The sequence below is a fragment of the Eublepharis macularius genome, chromosome 4 (assembly GCF_028583425.1).
Source record: "Eublepharis macularius isolate TG4126 chromosome 4, MPM_Emac_v1.0, whole genome shotgun sequence".
In the NCBI taxonomy this organism is placed as follows: Eukaryota; Metazoa; Chordata; class Lepidosauria; order Squamata; family Eublepharidae; genus Eublepharis; species Eublepharis macularius.
The window spans coordinates 169,398,813-169,412,644 of record NC_072793.1 but is presented as its reverse complement, the minus strand read 5'-3'; the positions used below and the strand labels follow the sequence as shown (position 1 = coordinate 169,412,644).

The 13,832-nt window shown below is 54.8% G+C and overlaps 1 long non-coding RNA gene across 1 annotated transcript; it reads right to left on the bottom strand.

Moving 5' to 3' along the window:
* Positions 1-858: 858 nt before the first annotated feature.
* Positions 859-12,908, bottom strand: LOC129328773 (uncharacterized). The gene is made up of 3 exons (XR_008596889.1): positions 12,855-12,908; positions 7,320-7,523; positions 859-1,001 (listed from the first exon to the last, which is right to left on the bottom strand). It is a non-coding gene; the product is annotated as an uncharacterized LOC129328773 (long non-coding RNA).
* Positions 12,909-13,832: the final 924 nt, after the last annotated feature.

The following is a 13,832-nucleotide window of genomic DNA, read 5'->3' as shown; positions in this document are numbered from 1 at the left end:
TCTATGTGGTCATCATCTAATGGCCAGCCCACCTGTTAGACGCTATTCTTTTATGAGATCGCTGTTTGTTGCAAACCATGACAAATAATATTAAGGTAATTTTGTTTAACTGGAAAGGGCTTAATAACATTATCAAGCTAAAGTGCATTACTTCCACCTTAGTAAAACAATGCCCTGATGTTTTAATGTTACAGGAAAACACATCTCAAACACAAAATGCCCCAAGTGCTCAAATCTAATTGGTTTCAATACCAGTTCCAGGCCCCTGGCTCTTCTAAAGCCCGGGGGGGGGGGGGGGATGGTGGTATTAATCTCTAAAAGTTTTAAGTTTCATTTGTCAGCAATTAAAGCTGACCCTTCAGGCAGATACTTATGGATCAAGGGCTCTGTGAATGACATTAAATTAACAGCCTCTTTGTATGCTCCTAACATAAAACAATTAGAATTCATACATGACATCCTATTAAACCTCTCTACCTTTGCTGAAGGAGAAATCCGTATAGGGGGAGACCTGAATTATATCGCAAACCCAACCCTTGATAGGTCCTACACTAATAAACCAAGGTGCAGACCAAAAAAAAAATCACCCGGCACTTCAAAATTAATTAGTTTGTTTAATAAATTTTCTTTAAACGATATTTGGCGTTTACAGCATAGCAAGGAGAGGGACTATACTTAATATTCTTCTCGCCACAATATTCATACAAGGATTGATTATTTGCTGACTTCACTAGTGCTAAGTCGGCAAGTAATTTCTTCTAGGATTGGGCTCAAAGCATGGTCAGACCATGTCTGGGTCAAAAGTGAAATCGCACTAGACACAGAAACCAGACTAGGCTTTTAATGGAGTCTCAACAAATCTCTCTTATTTGATCACTCTCCAAAGAGATAGAAAAGGAAATAAAAGAATATTTTAAATTTAACACCAACGGTGAAACTTCTCAGAGCATGGTTTGAGATGCCGTCGTTATAAGAGGCAGGTTCATTTCTCTCACCTCACTCTACAAAAAAACCAAAGAAAAATATGAATTAGAATTATTAACCAGTATAAGATCATTAGAAGAAAAATGCAAGAAATGCTGCAGCCCCAAAATCTACAAGAAACTACTAATTGGATGGAAGAAATTAGAAGCGCTTGAGTTTAGTGGAATTCATAAAAATTTATTATACTTAAAAATATTGGCACCAAAATCCAAAAACGCTTCATATTCAAGTGTGGAAAATCCACAAAAAGGCAAAATTTTAGATGTTTTTGCAGATTTCTACAAAAAGTTGTATACATCTGAAAACCCTAACAGGACCTCAATAGCTTATTTAACTTCTCTTAAAACCATAGCAAAACTGACCCAGAAGCACAGAGACATTATGGAACAACAGCTTTCTAGGCAAGAAATCAAGAAATCACTGCCAAAAACCTTAAACTAAACAAAGCCCCTAGTAGAGATAGCTTCTCAGCCAAATTTTACAAACAAATCATTAATGTTCTGGCCAGTCCTCTAAGGAATACATGCAACTCAGCAATGCTCTCAGGAGATATCCCTCAGAATCTAAAATAATTTTAATTCCCATACTAGCCTGAATCGTATAGGCTTATTTCCTTACTCAACCATGATGCTAAGATTTTCACCACCATACTAGCAAGTCAACTAAAATTCATCACAGATTACATTCACAGTGATCAAACTGAATTCATGCCCTATAGAAACAAATCAGACAACATAAGGAAAACTATTAATATTATTAACCATTGCAGATTCAAACAGGAGGAAGCCCTAATTCTTTCTTTAGATGCAGAAAAAGCCTTTGATAAGTTGGAAACAACTTATCTAATCCAACTTCTTGAAGCAATGAATTTTGGCCCTATTTTCCTTCAAACTATTCAAAAGCTATACGCAAGACCTACAGCTCAAATTTCTGCAAATGGGCTTCTATCAGCCAATTTTACCTTGAACCAGGGCACTCGTCAGGGTTGCCCCTATCCCCTCTTCTCTTCACTATATCTATCGAACCGTGGGCGGGCGCTCTGTTCTAGGGTGACCACCTTGTTGGGGACCGGACGTAACACCCCGTGGCCTACCCTATATCCGAGGTAGGTCAGCTCACGGAACCCGATGCGGCTCTTGCGGGGGTTGGCCCAGAGGCCAGCTTGCTGGAGGGCGTCCAGGACTATGCGTAGGTGCCTCAGGTGCGAGGGCCAATCGGGGCTGAAGATAATTATATTGTCAATGTAGGCCCGGGTGAACTCTTGGCAGTGGGCGAGGATGTGGTCGACGAGCCGCTGGAAGGTGGCCGCAGCCCCGTGGAGCCCGAAGGGCATTACCTTGAATTGGAAGAGGCCCTGAGGCGTCGCGAAGGCCGTCTTTTCGCGGTCCTCAAGTGCCATGGGGATCTGCCAGTACCCCTTTGTGAGGTCCAGGGCCGAGAGGTACTGGGCTGTTCCTAGCTGGCCTATGAGGACATCGGCCCGGGGCATGGGGTAGGCGTCGAAAGTGGCGATGGCGTTTACCTGCCGGTAATCCACGCAGAAGCGCACCGAGCCATCGGGTTTCCCTACCAACACTATGGGTTCAATCACGTTCAGGCGTAACATTTCCTCCACCTCCTGGGCTACGACCTCCCATTTCTTCCACGGCAGAGGCCGCCACGGGGCCCAGGCCACCCGCCCTGGCGGGGTGGGGATGGGATGAGAGATGACCGCTGTCCTCCCCGGGCAGCGCGAGAAGACCCCTGGGACTTGGCGGAACACGGCTCGCACCTGCTCCTGCTGCTCTGCCCGGAGGTTGGGGTCCAGATCAGGCTCTTCCACCACTGACGCGTCGGCCGCCCAGGGTAGGTCTCCTTCTGAGAGTTCCAGGGGCTCCGGGGCCAGGATGCACTGTAGGGTCGCGGGGTTGTGCCACGCTTTTAGGTCGTTCACGTGGAGCCGCTTCCGATGCCGGGGTTTGGGGCCACACTGGACCTCATAGGACAAGGGCCCCTTGACCTTGGTGACCGGGTAAGGGCCCCTCCACGGATCCCCTGGTCCAGGCCCCATGACTCGGTGATGGACGAGAACCTTATCACCGACCCGGAACTCTCGCGCTTGGGCGCCTCGGTCGTAGTAAGCATTTTGGGCTTCCTGGGCCACCTGGAGGTGTTCCCGTGCCTCAGCTCGACAGGTCGCTAGGCGGGCCTGTAGTTCCTGGACATAGGTGGGGATGGGCCGAGCTTCCGCCGCTGGCGCTGGTCTCCATCGTTCCTCCACCAGCCCCAGAATGCCCCGAGGGCGGCGTCCGTAGAGGAGCTCGAATGGGGCGAACCCCGTCGAAGCCTGGGGAGTCTCCCGGACCGCGAAGAGCAGGGGGTCTAGGTACAAGTCCCATTGCTGGGGGCGGTCGTGGGCCAGCTTCCGCAGCATAGATTTCAGGATCTGATTAAACCTTTCCACGAGCCCATCCGTCTGGGGGTGGTAGACGCTGGTGAAAATTTGGCGGACCTGCAGAGTCCGACACAGCTGCCGCGTGAGCTGAGCTGTGAAAGGCTTCCCGCAATTGGACAGGAGCTCCCGCGGCAGGCCCACAAAGAAATGCAATAGCGCAATAGCGCACGTGCCACCCTGGGGGCTTTCATGTCCCTCATTGGGAGGGCCTCGGGGTACCGGGTGGCATAATCCATAAGGACCAGGATGTAGCGGGCCCCTCGCGGCGTCCGGGGTAGAGGTCCTACGAAGTCCATTGCCACTCTGGTGAAGGGCTCCTCAATGACCGGCAACGGGGCAAGGGGGGCCTTAACCGGGCGACGATGGGACAGCCGCTGGCAAAGGGTGCAGGCCCGACAGTGTCGTCGTACATCCCTGGCCAAGCCGGGCCAGTAGCAGTGGGCTTTGATCCGGGCCATTGTGCCCTTGGCGCCCTGGTGTCCCGCCCAGGGGTGATCGAGGGCGGACTTCAGGATCTTGGGTCGGTAGGCCGCAGGCGCCAGCAGTTGGGAAACCTCCCCCCGGGCTCCCTTCACCTTCCGGTACCAACGCCCCCCCTCCTGGACGACTTGGGGCCATCTTCCCGCCCGACGGGGGTCAAGGACGGCCCCTTCGCTTACCGCCACCATCCGGCGTAGATCCTCTAGGGTGGGGTCGTTGGCTTGGTCTGCCACGAACTGAGGCTCCCCCCCCCACTCCTGGCGGAGCTGCTCAGGGGCACCTGCCGCCTCGGCCTCTGCGGGGTTGGCCTCGGGTTCGTCCACCTCTTCCCCGGCCAGGGCTTCTCCGTCCTCCTCCCCCTCGACCACCGGAAGTGCCTCTCGCATGGCGGGCCGGAAGTGAGGGCCGTCCCTTCCAAGTAGGACCGGGTATGGGAGAGCCCGCACCCGCGCCAAGGGGGTGTCCCAGGTGCGCCCCTGGTAAGTGACGGGTACCAGGACGACGGGGCACTCCTCGATATGGTTGTGAAAGCAGGCAATGGTGGCTTGCCGGACCACGGGGAGGTCCGGGGGCAGGAGATGGGACCGGATCATGGACACTGAGCTCCCGCTGTCGAGTAGGGCCGTCAGCCGCCGCCCTGCCACCCGGACATGTACCAGCATGGGTGGGGGCCGCGAGGTTCTGAGCGAGACCGGCAGGGCGGTGTCCCAGCCGAGGTCGCATTCCATGAGGGGGCATTCACGCTTCCAATGTCCCCACTGCCCGCAGGTGAAGCAGGGGCCTTTCTCGCTGGTTTCCTTCCCGGCTCCCCCTCCTGGTTGGGCCGCGGGGGCTGGGGTTGGTGGCGGCAGTACAGGCCAGGGTGCCCGGGGCCCCACCGGCACTCCCGGTGGGTTCCGCCCCCTGGCGCCGGGCGGGGGCCCTCGCACCCCGGGTCTCGCCCGGCCGCCTCGAGTCCCTGTGGTGGAGCCCCCTTCCCCACTGGGCCGGGTGTCCCCCCGGGGAGGCTCCCGGGTCTCAGCCGCCATCACGTTCTCCCACAATACGGTGGCCTCCTTCAGGGTGCCCGGCTTGTTGTAGGCCACCCAGTTCCTAGCTCGGGTAGGGATCACTTGGAGGAGTTGCTCCAGGACCACCTGGTCGGCGATTCGTCGCCCCTCATCTGTGGTCGGCTTGAGCCAGCGGTAGGCGGCGTCCTGCAGGTTGGCCACGAGAGTGCGGGGGCGGTCCGTCTTTTGCAGGGTCAGGGCCCGGAACTTCTGGCGATATGTATCCGGCGTTATCTCGTACCGGTCCAAGATGGCATCCTTCAACTTGGCATAGTCGGCGCCCTCGGCCTTGGGCAGGGCCTTCAAGGCGGCCTGACCCTCCCCTGTCAGGTATGGACCCAGTATGAAGGCCCACTGGGCCGGGGCCCATCCGGCGGCTTCGGCCGTGCGCTCAAAGGCCTCTAGGAAGGCATCAACGTCATCTTCCGGGCCCAGCTTGGCTAGTTGGAACGGTGGACGGGGGGCAGGGGCGCCGCCTCCTGCTCCGGCTACACCCGCTCCCGCCCCCGCCTGGGCAAGGACCTGCTGTAGGTCTCGCACCAGGGATGCTTGGGCGTCCTGTTGCTGCCGGGCGAGGACGGCTTGGGCGTCCAACTGCTGCTGGGCTACCTCGCGTAACAGCTGCCCTTGATGCTCCGTCAGCCATTGCCCGAACTGGGTGAGGTCCATGCCGGGGTTGGTGCTGCCGGACGGCGCGGTTGTCCCTGGGGCGCTTAAGGTGGCGGGCTTCAATAGCGAGCGAGGGCTGCGCCAACCTGTAGGGGTGGGCAGGTAAGGGCGGGGGGGCCTCACGGGGCTGCCAGTGCCCGCATTCTCCACCAGTTTGTGAGGCCCCGCCCTACCCGCTGCCGCCCCCCCTGCTCTGCCTTACCCTTGGACCCTGGTTGGGGTGGTGGCAAAGGAATACCCTCGGCCTCAGACTGGGCAGGGGCAGCAGTTGAGCCACTGGCTTCTGCCTCCTACCAGCTGCCTGGAGAGCCTATGGCCATTTCCCCTCTCTCTCTCGCTTCCTCGCTCTGGCCGTATGCGCTCTCCCCACCTACTTCTCCTCCTCGGCGTCCTCGGGCTCTTCCCTTTTGTGCCACCGCCTCAACCCGCTTCTCCCCTCTCCCCCAATCCACCACCGTGCTCCCTCCTTTCCCCGCCCCGTGCTCTGCTGTCCGTCCTGTCACTGGTGCCTTCCCTTGTCTGTTCCCACTCCTTTCCTCTCAGCTCGCCTGCCTCCTTCGTCTTCCTCCCTTCCCTGCGCTCCGCCGACCCCCTCTCCTTCCCCCTTCTCGTGCCAGTCTCTTCATACTGGGGAGCCCTCCCAACCTTCTGCTCCCCAATCTGGCTCCGCGCTGCCCCGGGTGCCCGCCTCCCTTCCGCTGCTTGCACCCGCGCCCTCCCCCTTCCCGGCCCGGGCCTGGCCCGCCCGGCCGCCATGTCTCCACCCAGCCGCCTCCTCGGCGGAGGCCTCTCCAGGTTTTCCCCGCCCGCCGCCGCCTGTGTTGTCGGGGACGCCGGTCTGGTGCCCATCTGTGGGGGTTGCGGCGGCGGCGGCGGCCCGGCGTTCCCCGGCCCAGCCGCTTCCTCCAGCCTGCCCCGTGCCCGGGCGCTGCTCTGCCGCCGCGCCCGTCGGCACTCCTTCGAGCCGGCTTCCCCCGGTCTTGAGGTGAGCGCTGGGGGTCTGGTGAGCGGGGGGGGGGGCGTTGGCAGGGCCTGGCCTCGGTCCGGGGGGGCCCTGGGTGGGCCCAGTCCGGGGCGGGAAGGTCCCGCTCCGGACAAGACTAACCAACTTTACTGTAGCATAAACCGAGAACCACAGTTTTCTTCGTCAGATGCACGGAAGATATGAAGAAACTGGCCAGAGATATATAGGTGGTGAGGGGAGGGGGTTTATCGCTAAATAGTCTCATGTAGTAAACAATAGAAATATTCACATACCCTTGAATTATCAGAAATCGTGGAAGAGGTTTTGCAATTTTGAGATATTGGATATGCAATGGGATATAATTTGGAAAGCCAAAACACTAAACACCAAGGCTATTAATATCCAAATGTTATCTTTTAAGATGATGTCTAGATGGTCTCTGTCACTGTCCCAACTTAAATTGATCAACCAGAGTAACAACCCCCTCTATTGGAGACAATGTGGCTTAGATGGCAATTACTTTCATTGCTGGTGGGCTTGTCATTGCCTTCTATTCCACGCCTGATCCTGGCCAGGTGAGAGGATGGCAGGCATTGACACCTGCTCCATGCTCTGATCGCCGCTTGGTGAAGGCGGGGGGGGGGCAGGTGGGCATTCTTGCTTCCTCCCTGTCCAATTGCCACCAGGTAAAGGTCGGTGGCGGGAGGGAGGGACGAGCCACCTCAGTTGTGCTTCTCACCCTGGAGTGCTCTCTGGAGCCATGGACTTCCTCGCCTGGGCATCCCACCACAGCAGCACCCTCTGGACAAATGCTTCCTATGACTTGGATTTCAGCTTTTGATCAAACACTTCCCCGATCTCTGAAATGAGTCTTTATTGCCAGTATGGCAAATGCTCTAAAGTCCTGGAGAGTTAAGGAAGCGATATTCTTAATCCAGGTTTCCTGTAAAAATGACATATCAAAACTACGTAAAAATGTTAACATTTCCACAGCATGGAGCTTCTTATTCTACTTCACCCCCTCCCGCTCCCAGTTGCATGGCAACAGCTTTAATGGTCCATCAGTCATGATTTTACCAGTGGGTGGAATTGTAACAAAGGTGCCTGAGTTTACTTCCACCTGCTCTGAGTGATGGAATTGCACTTGAGTTGTTGGAACATCCTTTAATGGCAGGAGCTTTGTTTTTAGCCACTCCAGTCTAGTTATTAATGCTAACTGTTCATCTTCTGGTAGATTCAAGGAGTTGAGTAAAGCAACTTCCATATAATTTTCGAGCTGGAGACATTTGCTTTCCTGCTGGAAGTCTTTAGGTGTATCCAGAGTGCCAATTTTATCCTGGTAATACATAGTTGTTTAGCTTCTCAAGGAGGAGCTTTGCATAGTTACGGGGATACTAGGAACAAAGCCTGTTTGGGGGAAATAATACAATGGGTTCTAGAAAGGGCAGAGTAGAGCCAGATATTGCCCCCTCTGCCCTGATTGGGCAAGGAGGGCAGGCCAGCCAGGCGGGCATTACTCCGTCCCAGTGCCCAGATGGAGGGAGGGAAGGAGGCAGGTGGGCTTCTGTGCCTTTCAGCCACCCAGTGCGCCCCAATTGGGTTTGGACTAGGCGGGTGGGCTGGAGGTGGGGAGAGGAGGGGAGGAGAGGGAGGGATGGAGGCAGCCAGGTGCTGCTGCGCCTCTCAGCCTCCTGATGCACCCGGATCTGGGTCGGACTGGGTGGGTGGGCTGGAGGTGCAGGAAGGGGGGAGAGAAGGAGGCAGCCAGGCACTGCTGCACCTCCCAGCCACCCAGTGAACCCCGATCTGGGTTGGACTGGGTGGGTGGGCTGGAGGCATGGGGAGAGGAGGGCGGGAAGGAGGCAGCTGGGCTGCTGCGCCTCTCAGTCACCTGGTGCGCCCCAATCGGGCCTGGACTGGGCAGGCAGGCTGGAGGTGGGGAGGGGAAGGGAGGGAGGAAAAGAGGCAGCCAGACTGCTGCGCCTTCCAGCCACCCAGTGCACACCCATTGGGGTCAGACTGGGAGGGCTGGAGGCGCAGGGATGGGGGAGAGAAGGAGGCAGCCGGGCGTGTTTCCCAGCCACCTTGTGCACCCCAATCTGGGTCAGACTGGGAGGGCGGGCTGGAGATGCGGTGACTGCAGCAGGAGGGAGTGGAGCTGGCAGCCATGGATCCTAAACCTGGCCTCTGAGGATTCAGCCCCTACTGGCCCAACTGTGGAGGCTGGAGCGGGGAGGGGAGCAAGAAGCATGCTGCTGCTGCGCTGGTCTCCTGGGCAAGCTGGTTTTGAGGACTCACCTCTCATCCCCACCAGGGGCGCAAGAGTGCGCCTACGCTGTGGGATCCGATGTGAGTCGTCAGAAACCCGCTTTCTGAATTATGTTATAGGATTTACATATTGCAATTTTGGAAGTAAAGGAGTTATTATTGTGTTAGCAAAAACCCTGATTAGAAAGATCTCTGGTTCCTAGAAAGATTTTCTGACGGCGTAGCAATGCAGGCATCTTTGAGCTATTGAAGTTCAAAAGAATTCTCTGTGTTTGATTTGAACTGCTTAACGTTTCTACTGAAATTAGGTCTATTGGCATGTTGTTCTCTGTGAAAAGAGTTCTCATATGAGAGACAGTTTGTTTCTTAAGACTTCCAGTTAGGGGTCTGTCCCCTGTATCAACATATGGTCAGACCTTATGGGATTGCAGAGTCAGATTATAAGGTTTTCTACCTTCTGCCTGCCTGCTTTTGATCCAAACCAAAATTGTTCCCTGTTAGGGCTGAGATTATGTGGGACCAAGTATCCCTGGGCATGTCGTCACTTGGAGATTTTGATGAACTTGTTAATCCTGTTACGAACTTTGCACATTGCTCCAGGTTTGATCTTACTTCTTTCAGTGATTCAAAAATAGAGCTCACTGCCAATATCTTAGCTGTCAATACTGAAAGCTCCTCTAAAGTATTATTTGCTCCTCTGTGATTGTTGCTACTGATTGGAAAGTTGTAAGGTCCCACAGTAAGATTTTCCTCAAGGTTGGGCGTGTCAGCCAGAAAGGCATATCAGTTTGCAGTGGGAATATTATAGTTTGTGGCTTCCTTAAATACAAAATAGTCCTCAATACTTTTCTGCTTGCAAGCGGGGTGTGTGATCGAATCTTCTAAGTCACATATTCGTTGGTCTGTTCCCATTGTGTGACCTTAAAGCATTTATAGCAGAAGTGGTTAATTACTCAATTAGACACTTAGACTTCATAATCCATAGTTTATATCTTCTAAGTTTTGGCCATCAACCATTGGTTAACAAAACAGTGAGAGGTCAGGAGGCTGTTTTAGATAATTGAGGAGCTGATTACTTAAAACTAAAGCTGACAGCAGCTTAATTGGCTTGGCATTCCTAACTCTTCTCTATGGGAAGGATTCAAGTTAAGTACTGTTTCTAACTTTCAGTTAGAGGTGTCAGGGCCTGTCGCTGCTGCCGCTGGGCGTGGCACTGGCTGGACCGGCCCTGACATCAGAGGGGCACCAGGGATGCTGCAGAACCCTGCTCTGTGGAAGGAGGGGTGGTATACATCACCCTGACTCCCTCTCAGTCCACTCACTGGCCTGCTCAACCTGGCCTGCTTACCCCCTGCATCCTCCATCATCATCTTCTCCTCCAAGCCTCCACTCTCACACTGCTTTGCTCTCACTCCACACCATCACTCCTTGCTCACACCCACCACCTCAGAGCTCTTCCCAGCCAGCTTTTATAGGGCCTTCTTTCAGCACCCCGCCCACCTTGCAGGTCCTGCCTGCCAGGCCACACCCCTCCTTGGCCTCCTAGCATTGGCCTGGGCTGTCTCCAGCTGCTGCAGCTGGGGTAGCTGGCTGGGCTGCTGGGATCAGCAACAGCTGTGTTATGGTGGCTGGCTGCCAGGCCTCTCTGGCTGAGCTGATTATTGAAGGTAGGCCCAGCTGTGGCCCTTTGGCTGGCTGCCCAGCTCTTCCTACAGAATGCTTTCAGCAGCTCCACCTGGAGGGGCTTGGTTGTGAACATCTCCTGAGCCAGGCTGCTGTTTTCAAGCTGAGGTGGAGGCTGGGGCGTGGCTCTGAGCTGTTGCGGCTGCTTCTCCTCCCTGCTAGGTAAGAGCTCTGTTTGGCTGCTGCTGGGCCCCTATTTCCCCTGCCTTGGCCCTTTTCCTCTGGCCTGCTTAGCCCCCTCTCCTCCCCCTGGAAGGTGGGACTAGCTGGTCTCTCCTTGTTCCCTCCAGTCCTCTGAGGCTTTGGCCTTTTGCCCCTTCCCCCTGGAGTAGGCAGGTTCTGGCTCTCATTGCGGACTGGGGTGGCAGGGTTGCTGCCTCCCTGTTGCCTCCTGCTGTTCCCTCCTGGCAAGTCTGGGGGCTGGGGCTCAGACCCCGGACAAGAGGCACCAGCTGCAGTATGCTGTTGTAAAAGGTAGGTTAAATAAAATATAAAATAAACTAGAAACAAAGCCCGTTGTAGCAAAAAAATACAATGGGCTCTAGAAAGGGCAGGGGGGCCTGGCTGGCCATTGCCCCCTCCCCAGCACCTGGATCTGGGGCAGGGGAAGGAGGGCAGGGTGGCATGCCCACCTCCGGGGTCCCCTGCCCTTGCCCCCATTGTAACTTGGGGCCAGCAGCTCCAGGCGGTTCAAGGCTGCTCCGCCCAGCAGCCACCCTGATCAGGCCGTCAGGGTGTTGCAGCCAGGAGCGCGAGGGGCTGGGGATCGGGGCACTGCGGGCAGGAGACGCACGGGGGCTCACGATTTGAGGCTGCTCCACCTGGCAGCTACCCCGTGCCGGGGGAGTATGAGGGGGTGGCGCTCCAGGCTCCTCTGCCCGGCAGCCACCCCGATCAGGTCGCTGCGGGCGGGAGGCGCATGGCGGCCAGTGGTTTGAGGCTGCTCTGCCCGGCAGCCACCCCGATTGGAGTACTGCGGTCAGGAGGCACACGGGGAGGGTCGAAGGTTCGAGGCTCCTCCATCCTGCAGTCGCCCCAATGGGGCTGCTGGCACAGAGCAACTCCGTATCCCCGCTAGGGGCGCACTTCCGCGCCTGCTCAGTGGAATCAATGTGAGTTGTCGAAACCTGCTAAGACAATGATGTTATAGGATTCAACTTGCAGAGCGATGCAGCCAGGGCTTCTATCTCAGCACCATCTTGCTGATAATTCTTGCCAAGATCTTACCTCAGCACTGGGGTTTGCTGACTGGAGATTACCATATATCTTACTGGCTGAACTACTGATTTAGGAACAGTCTTGGGTTTAATTCAGAATGGCAATCTTCATGTTACTGCTTATGCCAGTACAAGCGAGTCTTGTAATGAATGTAATTATCCAGAGAACAAATCAGAGTTTCCCTAGGAGCAGGGATGATATTCCTATAAAACATTAAGAAGGAACTAGACAAGCAGAAAGATTTGTTGAAATGCTTTCAGGGAGTCAAAAAAGTATTGGAATTATGGGATGTGAAAGGTTGCAAGAAAATGATTCAATTGCATAAAGTAGAATTTGAAAACCAAGGATATCAAATATCAGCCAATAGCAACAAAGTCCATTATGGAGTGGGGGGAATACAACGAGTTCTAGAAAGGTCAAGGCAGGGGGGCAAGGCATTGCTGCCTCCACCACACTCAGATCCCATTGAGGGGAGGGCTGGGCAGCTGCAGTGGAGGGGGAATGCTAGGCCTGGCCACCTCTCATTCCAGTCCCAGAGCCCTTTTGTCACACCCAGGGGCCGTCATTCCACTTGGGGGCCTCTCATTCCAGACCCAGAGCCCTTCTGGCACACCCAGGGGCCGTCATTGCACTCGGGGCCTCTCATGCCATCCCAGAGCTCTTCTGGCACACCCAGGGGCCGTCATTCCACTCAGGGGCCTCTCATTCCAGTCCCTGAGCCCAGTCTATCTGGGCCCAGAGACTTTCCTTTAAAATCCGTTCCATGTTTTCTTTGCACCTTTTTTTTGCTCTAATGTGTTTCAATGGAGCCCATGCAAGTCAATAGGCATTCCAGGTTCCCATTCTTTCCAACGGGCATTCAAGCCTCTCCCATTATTTTCAGTGGGCAATTCTGTCATTCCTTTTAGTACATCCCCTTTTCAGGTATATTTCCCCCTCTCTCATCCCTCGGCCTGTGCTTGGCTAAGATCTCTTTGGGGAATCCCAACCTCGCTTTTCCCACAGACACGCAAGATCCAAACTCTCCCTCTGCCCAGTGAAAAGGTGGGTCTCTCTTCAATCCCTTCGGATCCCCCTCAACACAGGGAGGAAAAAAAAGACCCACCTGGCTGAGCTCCCCGCTCCGTGAGCCTAGCAAATCTGGGCTGGCAGCTTCGCGGCTCGCACGGGCCTCCGGGAAATGTAGTTCTCAGGAAGAGCACAAAAAGCAATAAAACCATAAAAATTCGGGCAGAAAAGGTTTCTTCTCTCTCTCCTGCAGTGGGACCATATAAGAAGCTGCTCCACACAAGGACAGAAGAGCCACAAAAGCTTCTTTTCACAAATACTTTGGTTTTGTTGTCCAGCTTAGGACATGGTCTGTTTCGTTGAACTACACTTCCCAAGAGGCAGTGCGAGGAGCAGCGAGACCAAGCCTGCGTTTCTTTTTCGAGAGGAGGCTGGCGGGGAGACATGGAGCTCAGCGGGGCCTCTCCTCTCCGGCGGCTTCCTAGAATGGAGGGAGACTTCGGCTTTGGCCCGTCTGCGGGAAAGGCGAGTTTGCGGGGCTCATAAGCACAGAAAACACGTGAGAATGAGATGGAGGCAGGGCGGGCCAGGGGACCGCGGATAGATCTCTGTGTGACTCCGCAGAGCCACGGAGATCCCTCCTCTACATAGTATTCCCCTATAGGGGAGTTGGGGGTGACTCTATCCAATAAATGACAGCTGCCTTGTGGCTGGGGAAGAACTTGGGAGCTCTGACTCTCGAGAGCTTCCACCTTGGAGAACTTGTGGGTCTCTCAGGTGCCCCTGGACTGAAATCCTGCTGTTAATTTGGCCACTTTGTGTTGACAGAGCTGGATGCAAAATTTACAGTAACACAGAGCACTTCTTCAGGCAGAAATATTTAAAGAGGAAGAGTTCTGTGCAAATAATTTTTTTAAAATTTCTGGACTGCAGGGCCAGGCGAGGGGAGATAACTAGACTTGTTTACATTTAATTGGACTTGACCAACAAAAGCCCAACTCTCTGCAATGTTCTTGAAGAATTTCAGTATATTATGCTGTATTGCATGCATTTAATCAAACGGCTGGATGAGGGA